A 12,242-nucleotide genomic window follows, 5' to 3' on the forward strand; every position below is an offset into this window, starting at 1 on the left:
CATTGCCAGTGGTGTTCCCAGGGTCTCACCAAGGTTGGGGGGGGGGGGGGTGTGGTCATTAAAGCAGGGGTTCCCTGAAATGGTCGGGGTGGGAGGAAGATCAGGGCTGCTGGACAAAATGGCGCCTTGATCTGCGAGGAGCCTTTCACTCGGCAGCAGGAAATCCCTCTTAATGCGGCCTTGGTGGGTAGAAGCACAGCCAAAGATTGCATAGAATTCACAGGCAGAAGAAGGCCATTTGGCCATCAAGTCTGCACCTACCCTTGGAAATAGCACCCTATTCAACCCCACACGTCCACTCTATCCCTGTAACCCAGTAACCACTCCTAACCTTTTTTTTGGACACTAAGGGCAATTTAGCATGGCCAGTCCACCTAACCTGCACATCTTTGGATTGTGGGAGGAAACCCACGCAGACATGGGGAGGATGGGCAGATTCCGCACAGACAGTGACCCAGCCGGGAATTGAACCTGGGACCATGGAGCTGTGAAGCAACTGTGCTAACCACTGTGCTACCGTCGAGGAACACCCCACTAAATGCACCATTCACCGGACTTTAACTGGAGTCCGCTGAATCACGTCCACAGTTTCAGAAGAGGACAGAATTGAGTATTGATGGCTTTCTCAATCATTTGTTTGAGCCAATTTGTCATATTTCATTTAAGGATGAGGAAATAATTAAGAAAGGGTGATATGCATTCTCATAGGGAAACCTTTATGAAAGTTCAGTTGATAAATGCATCGCCTAGAATGAAACTGAGCTGTATGGTCTCTGAAGACCACTCAACCTCATCTGGACCAAGCAGTGGAATTTAACCTGGACAATAATGCTTCTGGGCTCGTGATGTGAAAGACCTACCAGGGTTCTCAATTTCAATATCTATCGAGTAACCCCTGCTGGAAAGGATGTGTCTGTGGACGTGTTCAGGCTCAGTTATCATCTAATCCTTGGCTGCAGAGACAACTTGCATTCAATGTCTGACTCAAGCATGAACAATGGGCAATTCACAGACGGCAACACACAACAGGCAGGGAACCGTAAGCTGCTAATAACCGAATTCCTTCAGGAAAAATGGCTGAAACAAAATTGGGAAAGTTTAAAAAACAAAATGCATGGAGTACATATTAAATTAAAAGCCTGATTGCTTGTCCATAGGGTGTCACGGCAAAATATGTTGGAAAGTCTGAAGCCTGTAACTGAAGGAATAGGAAAACAGCTGTGACAAGGGACACTGTCAGTGCTACACTGGGATTGGTCTGCAAAGATATCTGCAGGTCAATTAATTTTCTTTCACCTTCACATAAGTGGGTCCAAGTGAGCGCACATTTTCTCCATGGGGGTAAGGGAACATGGATAGTGTAAGGAGAGGCATTAAGGCATACTTTAACTGGTGAACACTTTAGCGCCTGAATGTTGGAACCCAACAAGGCTATTCTACTGTGTCTGTGCTGGTCCTTTGCGAGAGCGGTAGAAAATTAATCTTGCTGCTCCCTTGTTCTCCCCACAGTCCTGTTTGTTTGTTCCTCTGCGGACAAATATTGATCCTGTTTTCACTTTTTTTTTAAAAAGAGCAGCATAACCACTGTTACATGGGGATGTGCAGGGCTATGGCAAAAATGCAGCAGAGTGGAATTAGGTGAGTTGTTCTTGCCGGCATAGACATGCTGGCCGGCATGGGCACAATGGCTTCCTTCTGTGCTGTAACCATTCTATAATGCTCTGAATTCCATGTTCCAACAAACCACAATGAAAATAAATTTTGCCCAACTCACTCCCACTCTCAGTGATCATTTTAAATTGATACTTCCGCATCACCGACTCCCCAGTCTTAGGAAATAGACTTTGCTAATCAAATTATATATTTTGCATATCTATATATAAATGCTGCTGTCCATCTTAACCGTTTTAAATAATTATTTATGACCTTCACACCTTCCACATTAGTGTTAAAGTGTTGTTTGTGGACCTGAATTCACAGAAACGCATGTATAAACTGGGCTATGTACTCCGCAGCACCAGGAACTCCGCTACCGGCAGTGGGCGCCGGTGAATCCAGCACGGACAGAAATGTCCTTCCAATGCTCCAGTCTCCCGCTGGCGTTGGGATCGAGGTTTACGCCAGCGGGAGGATCCAAATGGGTCATTAAGACCCATTCGCATCCTATTAACGGGCCAGGCACCATATTGTCCAGGTCCTCGTGATTCTCCGGTTCTCTGGGCCAGGAATCACGCAGGCGAGAATTGGTGCAGGTCTTGACAAGTGTGTACCTGACACGGTGGATCTTGTGGTGGGCCAAGTGGAAAACTCTTTAAGGGAGCTGCTACCGAAGTTCCTCCCCAAAATGCAAGACTCACCTGTGCAATACACCTGCTGGCCCAGGCATAGGAAGCAGCACCTGTCAATTCCTGGAAAGAGAAAACCAGTCAGCTGGGTTTCAACTTCCTCAGATCTTTAATCTGCAAGCATTCATTTCTCTGTGACACTGATATTACTAGGCTGTGATAGACAGCTTCCACACACACCCAGCTTCCGCATTGTTCCATTCCTCTCCCTTCACGCTGAGTGCCTTTTATGTAGTCAGCTGTGAAGATGTTTATAAACATCAAGTTATAATTGACCGCATGATTGAGTCATAGAGGTTTACAGCATGAAACAGGCCCTTCGGCCCAACTTGTCCATGCGACCACTAAGCTAGCCCCATTTGCCTGCATTTATAGAGTCATAGAGGTCTACATCAAATGGAGTTAAGTACTTTCTGTTGGTTCTGTTAGTTCACCCCCGTACTGTGCGTGAGTGGGGATCTAGAAAATCACGGGAGGTTTTGAATTGCATTGAGCGGGAGGGGCAGGGGTGCTGAATTGCACTCCGGGGGAGAGAGGGGCCCAATGCCAGACCTCGCTGTTGGGCCTCCCGCTGAAAATGGCAGCTCGATATCGGGATTCCCTGGGGAATCTCTCACAATCCTCACCATGCAGAAATTTGCATGGCTGAGGATTGGAACTCGCTTCCTGATTTGCGCTCCCAGTGTGAGAGTTGCAATGCTCAAAACGCCTCACCAGATCCACCAGCGTCTCGCGAGATGTCACAATCTGGATATCTCGCTCACTGGACCTGATCCAGATCAGCATATTTAAATAAGCCATTAGGATTCTCCTGGCCCCCAGATTCTAATGGTCGTGACTGGGTGACCTTGCTGGGCGTCATTTAGTACTAGTTTCCACAAACGTGAACCAGTCAGAATGGTACCCTGGGGGCTCTCCCAGGCCATGAGAGATCCCCGGGTGGTCAGGGACAGAGCAGGGTGGCACCCTGCTCCTCCCTCTGGCACCTAGGTACTTTGGCCCTGCCAGCCTGTAACCCTGGCGATGCCAACCAGGCACCTTGGGAGTGCCAGGCTGGCACTGTCAGGTGCCCAGGTAACACTGCCAGTCTGACAGGAACACTGCCAGGGTGCCCTGGTGCCAGGTGGAGGGGGGTTTGAGGGGGCATTCCCATTGGCCTCTCCGAGGTTGGGGGGGGGGGGGGGGGGGGGGGGAAAGGGTTGTCAAAAACATCGTGGGGCTGAATGGTTGGGGGGGGGGGGGAGATCAGGGCAGCCAGCTAAAATAGTGCCCTGGTCTGCAAGGAGCCTTCCCTGCTGGGCATACCAGAGGAAATGACTCTAAGTGCGACCTCGACTGAGAAAAATTCCCCGAGGCCAAATGACACTGCAAACGAACTGAATAACGGGATGTTTCCAGGTGCTACAGCAGCCGAGAATCATCCTGCTAAACGTGCCCAAAACCAGGCATAGCTTTTTCCAGTTAAATCGCTCCCATAGTATCCCGATTGGAGAACACTGCCCACTGTCTCTCACAGTGATCATTGATATAACTGCTGGAACATGAGTGGGGCGGAATCGCCCCCTGCTGGTGTTTGGCAGATGGTGGGGCATAAAATGGGAGCCAACCCACTCATACCCACTGTTCTCCATATTACTCTGGGCGGGAAAGGCCTCAGACAGTCCTCACAGCGTTACGCCAAATGGTTAAAATGTTTCCGCCTCCATCACAACAATATATGTGGCTGGAAAAGGCAGAAAGAAGGAGGTCAGCCTGATACTTTTGGAATGACTGGGGGGGGGGGGGGGGGGGGGGGGGGGGGGGGGGTTGCGGTGGTAGCTCCTTCAAGGGATCCCGTGCCAATTTCGGGCACCATCCCCAAGATTATACTTCCACTTACCTCGGCCGCCAAGCATGCCCCCCCCCCCCCCACCCACCCCCCGAAATGCTCGCCCCCACCCCCACCAAGATCCATCTCTGCCTAACAGAATCCCAGACATACCTGTAAATCTGGCATCCTTGCCATCCCTCACTTCAGGACTGCTTGTAGTTCCAGCAGCAGCCACTATTGCATTCTGGCGCTGCTGGGACTACTCACCTGCCAGCAGATTAGGTTACCTGGCATTTCTCGAGGCTGGGACTCCCTCTGAGGTGCAGAAGTCCACATTTACCTTGTTAAGGCTGCCACCAACGTATTATTGCAGCAGGGCAGCCATTTTTAAAGATGACGGGCTCAAGCCCAATATTTCTACTAGGGAGTGGGGACCGGAAATATGCCCCCCACCCCCCCCCCCCCCCCCCCCAAAATAAAAATTCAGTACATTGATATTAAATTCAAATAATAAAAGCAACTGGACCTAACCAGGGGTCTTCAATTGCCCAGCGGCCAAACTGATGATTACTTCATGGTGGTTGGATCTATAGATGCCTTAGATAGAACATAGAAAAACACAGCACAGAACAGGCCCTTCGGCCCACGATGTTGTGCTGAACCTTTGTCCTAGATTAATCATAGATTATCATAGAATTTACAGTGCAGAAAAATACAGCACAGAACAGGCCCTTCGGCCCACGGTGTGGTGCCGAACGTTTGTCCCAGATTAATCATAGATTATCATAGAATTTACAGTGCAGAAGGAGGCCATTCGGCCCATCGAGTCTGCACCAGCCCTTGGAAAGAGCACCCCACCCAAGGTCAACACCTCCACCAACACTAAGGGCAATTTTGGACACTAAAGGCAATTTATCATGGCCAGTCCACCTAACCTGGACATCGGAGCACCCGGAGGAAACCCACGCACACACGGGAGGATGTGCAGACTCCGCCCAGACAGTGGCCCAAGCCGGAATCGAACCTGGGACCCTGGAGCTGTGAAGCAATTGTGCTATCCACAATGCTACTGTGCTGCCCTTAAGAACAAATTAATCTACACTCCATTATTCTACCGTAATCCATGTATCTATCCAATAGCCGCTTGAAGGTCCCTAATGTTTCCGACTCAACTACTTCCACAGGCAGTGCATTCCATGCCCCCACAACTCACTGGGTAAAGAACCTACCTCTGAAATCCCCCCTATATCTTCCACCATTCACCTTAAATTTATGTCCCCTTAAACTATGTAATAGTTTGTTCCACCCGGGGAAGAAGTCTCTGACTGTCGACTCTATCTATTTCCCTGATCATCTTATAAACCTCCATCAAGTCACCCCTCATCCTTCTCCATTCTAATGAGAAAAGGCCTAGCACCCTCAACCTTTCCTCGTAAGACCTACTCTCCATTCCAGACAACATCCTGGTAAATCTCCTTTTGGGCGGGATTCTCCCATACCCGGTGGAGCGGGGGGTCCCAGCGGGATGGAGTGGCGTGAACCACTCCGGCGTCGGCCTGCCCCAAAGGTGCAGAATCCCCTGCACCTTCAGGGGCTAGGCCGGCGCTGGAGTGGTTTGCGCCCTACTGGCTGACGTGGAAGGCCTTTGGCGCTGTGCTAACCGGCGCCGAAGGGACTCCGCCGGCCAATGCGAGTCCGCGCATGCAAAGGAGCATCAGTGGCTGCTGATGTCATCCCTGCGCATGCCCTGGGGGTGGGTTTCACCTACGCGTCGGCCATTGCGGAGGCTCACACGGCCGACGCGTAGGAAAAGAGTGCCCCCATGACACAGGCCCGCCCGCGGATCAGTGGGCCCCGACCGCGGGCCAGGCCACCGTGGGGGCACCCCCCCGGGGCCAGATCGCCCTGTGCCTCCCCCCAGGATCCCGGAGCCTGCCCACGCTGCCAGGTCCCGCCGGTAAGGGACCTAGTCTAAACTACGCCGGCGGGACTGGCAAAGACCCAGCGGGACTTCAGCCCACCGCGGGCTGGAGAATCGGCTGGGGGGGTTGCTGCGAGCTGCCGCCGACCGGCGCGGCACGATTCCCGCCCCCGCCAAATTTCCGGCGCCTGAGAATTCGGCGGACGGCGGGGACAGGATTGACGCCGCCCTGCGGCGATTCTCTGACCCGCCGTGGGCCGGAGAATCCCGCCCCTTGTCTCCGTTCGACGAGTGTCTTTCCATCCACAGTGAAAATGTTGGATAATATATTTGCTTTTTCTTTATTTGTGCCAACACTTTTTTCCTGATTCTCACATGCACATCAGGGTGATTGGTTCCGTCAGGTGTGCATATACTCTTTGGGCGGGATTCTCCGGTCGCCTACGCAGAAATCTTGTTCGGCGATTGGCCGGAGAATCAAAATTTGTAACCAAATCGGGGGCGGCGCCACTTTTGCGATGCTTCACCCCCTCCAAAGCAATGTACACTGTGCTACTTATCAACGGCCTCCGGACGCTGCCTGCGCAAGGTTCTGAGCATTGGGGGGCCGATGCTCCGCATCCAACCGGCCAACATCCTGGCGGCGAGGGTCTCTCATGATGTCATCCGGCAGGAACTCAGCGTGGCGGCTGTGGACTCAGTCCAGCGCCGCCACATCGGGGGAGGAGTGATCCACAGGCGGGGGGGGGGGACTTTGCCAGGGCACTGTGGGGGGGGGGGGAGGGGGGGCAGTGGAGGGGGGGGGGGGTGCTAGGGCATGCGAGCCGGCCAAAGAGGGGGCACTATTTTGCAGGCCGGGTCCGCGAGCGGTCGGCGCCATGTTGCACAGCGCGGCAGCTGCAGGCCGCCGCCTTGCGCAGGCACGGCCACGGGCCTGGCAATTCTCCGGACCATATCGGGAGCTAGAGCCTGGTGCTCTACGGCTGCCTTGTGGCGAGCCCCCAGCAAAATGGAGGATTGGTGGTCATTTTGCGACATTTGTTATAACGTAAAACGCCACCGTTCCCACTCTGGCGTGAGGACATAGCCTCAAAAATCGGAAAATCCAGTTCCTGGTTGGTTCAGCACTTCATTATGCATGTCACTTCTTGCAGTTTAACAAGGTCCTATCTCAAGACTGCACTACTCCATTCTGTTGTCCCCACAGCAACCCAAGATTTGTCCTTGGTTACCAATGGCCTCTGGCTGACAAATAAATGTCTGCCAATTGTTCCTCTGTTTTCATGTTTGCCAACCTGTCGTTTAACCAAGTTTACTATTATTGAATTTCTCTCTTGTATAAAGGTTTCTTCTTGTTGTTAGAGATGTTAAAACAGATTTTCCCTTCTCTTCCTTACCCGAGTAAAAATGTTCGTAATATCTAAAGTTTCAACTCAGTTTTCCATCCCCGGCATTATCTTGGTGAAGTGTCTCCATTGTTCACTTTAAGTACTTTCCAGAACACGGTACACTAACTAGCCAAATGAATATTTTGTACCTCTGGATACCTTTTTATTTACTCCAGTCCTCCATGTCCCAGATTTGAACCTTTCAGTCTCTCTCTTCATCACCTTTCCCTCTTATATCCATTATGGGCAAGATTTCTACCCCCCCCTACCCCCCTCCTCCCCCCCCCCCCCTCTCCCCCCCCCCCCCCCCCCCCCTCCCCCCCGCAGCCTGCTTTGCGGTGCCAGTGGCCGGTGACAGGGTCCTCCAGTCTCGCCTCTGTCATAAAACTGTAAGATACAGGAGCAGAATTACGCCAATTGGCCCATAGAGTCTGCTCCAGAATTCAATTATGGCTGATATGTTTCTCATCCCCATTCTCCTGCCTGATCCATAACCCCTGATCCCCTCATTAAGCAAGAACCTATCTATCTCAGTCTTAAAGACACTCAGTGATTTGGCCTCCACAGCCTCTGTGGCAAAGAGTTCCACAGATTCACCACCCTCTGGCTGAAGAAATTGCTCCTCACCTCTGTTTCAAAAAATCACCCCTTCAATCTGAGGCTATGCCCTTGGATCCTAGTTTCTCCCACCAGTGGAAATATTCTCTCCATGTTCACTCTATCTAGGTGTTATGAGCCAGGGTTTAGAGAACCCCCAAAGTGTATCATGGAGTTCATCTGACCGACAACTTTTACTAGATTGTGGTATGGGGAGCACACAGCCCACTCTACAGGTGTGGTGCAGCAGAAATTTAGAAGTAATTTTTAAAGCAAAACAATGTTCATTCTGGAACTCAGTTAACCTTTTTAAAACATACAGGGAACATCTTAGCAACCATCAATTCAAATACAAGCTCCAAAGAATACAAAAATCTAATTAATTCTTAAACTGTCCTTTTAATATCCATAAGACAAAAAACCTTTTGACAGAAGCACATCAGGTTTAAGTTCTCTACTGAGAGCAGCTATCACTTTGAATTCACCAAATGATCTGGAGATAGTCTTTAGACGGCAGAGAGATCAAAATCACACCTTCTTTGGCTGGCATCAGCTCCCAACACTAAACCAAAAAACACAGACACACCCAAGCTTTTCCTCAAAGCAAAACTAAAAAGCAGAGCCAACGCTCAGCTCCACCCACACTGTGACATCACTGCAGCCACTTGAGCAGACAAACATTTCTTAAAGTGACATTCCCATGACATAGGCCTCATAGAACAGTATCCTGTAAGCTTCAATGAGATCCCCCCTCATCCTTCTAAACTCATCGAATAGAGAACAAGTGTCCTCAACCGCTTCTCATACGACAAGTCCTTCATTCCGCGGATCATTCTTGGGAACCTCCTCTGGACCCTTTCCAAGGCCCGCACATCCTTCTTTAAATACTGGCCGAAAATGCACAAAGCATTCCAAATGGGCTCTGACCAGAGCCTTATACAACCTCAGAAGTACATCCCTGCTCTTGTATTCCAGCCCTCTCAACATGAATGCTAACATTGCATTTGCCTTCCTATTTGCCAACTGAACCTGCATGTTGACCTTAAGAAAACCCTGAACTTGGACTCCCAATTATGCTTCTGATTTCCTAAGCTTTTTCCTAGATAGAAAATAGTATATGCCTCTAATCTTCCTATTATTTAGCAGCCTCTTGTATGGCACCTTGTCAAAGGCCTTCTGGAAATCCAAATAGATCATGTCCACTGGTTTTCATTTGTTTAACTTCCTTATTGCCTCCCCGAACAGGCGCTGGAATGTGGCAACTAGGGGCTTTTCACAGTAACTTCATTTGAAGTCTACTTGTGACAATAAGCGATTTTCATTATTATTTCATTCATTTCATTAAAAGAATTCTAACAGATTTGTCAGGCATCACCTCCCCTTGACGAAGCTGTGCTGACTCAGTCATATTTTGCCTTGTACTTCGAAGTACTCCACAATCTCATCCTCAGTAGTAAATTCTAAAATCTTACTTCAATTGCAGTCAAGCTAACCGGCCTAGAATTTCCTATCTTTTGCCTCCCTCCTTTCTTAAACAGGGGTGTTACATTATCCATTTTTCAATCCTCTGGGACCCTTCTTATCTTCAGTGATTCCTGAAAGTACACCACCAATGCCTCCACAATCTCCTCAAGCTACCTCCTTCAGAACCCTGGGTGTAATCCACCTGGCCCAGATGATTTATCCACCTTCAGACCTTTCAGGTTCCCCAGCACATTCTCCTTAGTGGTGGCCACTTCACTCACCTCTGCCCCTGACTGTCTTGGAGTTCTGGTATGCCACTGATGTCTTGCACCGTGAAGACTGATGCAGAGTACCTATTCAGTTCTTCTACCATTTCCTTGTTACCGATTAATGCTTCTCCAGCCTCGTTTTCTAGTGGTCCAATGCCATTCTTGCCTTTCTCTTAGCTTTTATATATTGAAAAAACTCTTGCTATCTTCCTTTATATTACTAGCTAGCTTACACTGAAATTTAATCTTTTCCCCCTTTATTGATTTTTAGTTGTCCTCTGCTTGCTTTTGAAGACTACCCAATCCTCTGGCTTCCCACTAATCTTCACCATACTGTCTGTTTTTTCCTTTTCTTTTCATGTTATCCTTGACTTACCTCGTCAGCCATGGATTCCTTGTCATCACCTTAGCATGTTACCTCCTCCTTGGGATGCATTTCTGTTCTGCCCCCCGAATAATCCCCCCAAAACTCCCACTATTGCTCTTCCACTGTTTTCCCTGCTAGGCTCCCCTTCCAATCAACTCTACTCAGCTCGTCCCTTATGTCTTTGTCATTACCTGAAAATGAAATGAAATGAACATCGCTTATTGTCACGAGTAGGCTTCAATGAAGTTACTGTGAAAAGCCCCTAGTCGCCACATTCCGGCGCCTGTCCGGGGAGGCTGGTACGGGAATCGAACCGTGCTGCTGGCCTGCTTGGTCTGCTTTAAAAGCCAGTGATTTAGCTCAGTGAGCAAAACCAGCCTTTATTCAATTGTAAAACCATTATGCCTAATTGCAGCTTCTCCCTCTCAAACTTCAGGGTAAACTTTATTTATTTATTTTTTTAAAAACGCATTTTATTCAAACTTGTATCAAAGTAGGTTATAGCAAATAAACACCCCGGGAAACATTCTTCCCAACAATCAACTATACAGTTTGTACAGACTTTTCTCCTTTTTCATCCCCCCTCACGCCAAACAGCTCCTCAAACATGGTCACAAACATCAGCTCCTCAAACATGGTCACAAACATCCCCCACCTTTTCTCAAACTCCCCTGCTGAGCCCCTTACCTCATACTTTATCTTCTCTGACCGTAGGAAGTCATACAGGTCACCCAACCATGCTACTACCCCCGGTGGCGATGCCGACCACCACTCCAGCAAAATTCGTCGCCGTGCAATCAGAGAGGCAAAGGCTATGACATCGGCCTTCCTCCTCTCCATGAAACCCCAAATATCGCCACCAAAGGGTCCGGATCCACTCCCTCCTCCACTGTCCTGGCTAAGACCACAAACACTCCCTCCCAGAATCTTCCCAATTTTTCACAACCCCAAAACATGTGCACATGATTCGCTGGCCCCCGCCCACACCTCTCACTCATCTGCTACCCCCTGAAAGAACCCACTTATTCTCGCACGAGTCATATGCACCCTGTGCACCACCTTAAACTGTATCAGGCTCATCCTTACACAAGAGGAGGTCCCGTTTACCTTTCGCAGTGCCTCACTCCATATTCCCCAATTGATCTCCATTCCCAACTCCGCTTCCCATTTCTCCTTGATCTTCACCACCCACTCGCCTCCCTGCTCCCCCAGCCACTTATATATATCACCAATTCTTCCCTCCCCTTCCACATCCGGAAGCAGCAGTCGCTCCAGCAGGGAGTATCCCAGAAATATAGGGAACCCCTTCCAGACCTTTTGTGCAAAGTCCCTAACGCCAAAGTCCGAAAAAATGCCTTTGGTATAAAGATCGGGAGAGCTTGAAAGATAAACAAGAACCTCGGCAGAATATTCATTTTCACCACTTGGACCCTCACCCCCCACGTTAAGTGCAGTGTATCCCACCACTTAAGATCCTTCTTGGCCTCCTCCACCAGCTTCATTAAGTCCCACTTACGGAGCTCCGTCCATTCCCTCGCTACCTGAACCCCCAAGTACCTAAACCTATCCCTTGCTACCGTCAATGGCATCCCCCCTAAATTAGCCCGCTGTGCCAGCTCATTCACTGGGAATACCTCACTTTTCCCTACATTCAGCTTGTATCCCGAGAACCCTCCAAACCTCCCCAACAGGTCCATAATCCTTCCCATACTCTCCAACGGATCTGAAACATACAACAAGAGGTCATCGGCATAGAGCGACACCCGATGCTCCCTCTGTCCCCTCATTATCCCCTGCCACTCTGCCGACCCCCTGAGAGCCATTGCCAATGGCTCTATGGCCAGCGCAAACAGCAGCGGCGACAGCGGGCACCCCTGCCTCATACCCCTGTGTAAGTCAAAGCTTAGTGAGCTCATATCATTCGTCTTCATCCTCGCTCTTGGCGCCACATACAGCAACCGCACCCATGCCACAAATCTCGGCCCAAACCCAAACCTTCCCAAAACTTCGAACAAGTACCACCACTCCACCCAATCAAATGCTTTCTCCGCGTCCATGGACACCACCATCTCCGGTACCAG

This window comes from Scyliorhinus canicula, chromosome 5 (genome assembly GCF_902713615.1).
Source record: "Scyliorhinus canicula chromosome 5, sScyCan1.1, whole genome shotgun sequence".
In the NCBI taxonomy this organism is placed as follows: Eukaryota; Metazoa; Chordata; class Chondrichthyes; order Carcharhiniformes; family Scyliorhinidae; genus Scyliorhinus; species Scyliorhinus canicula.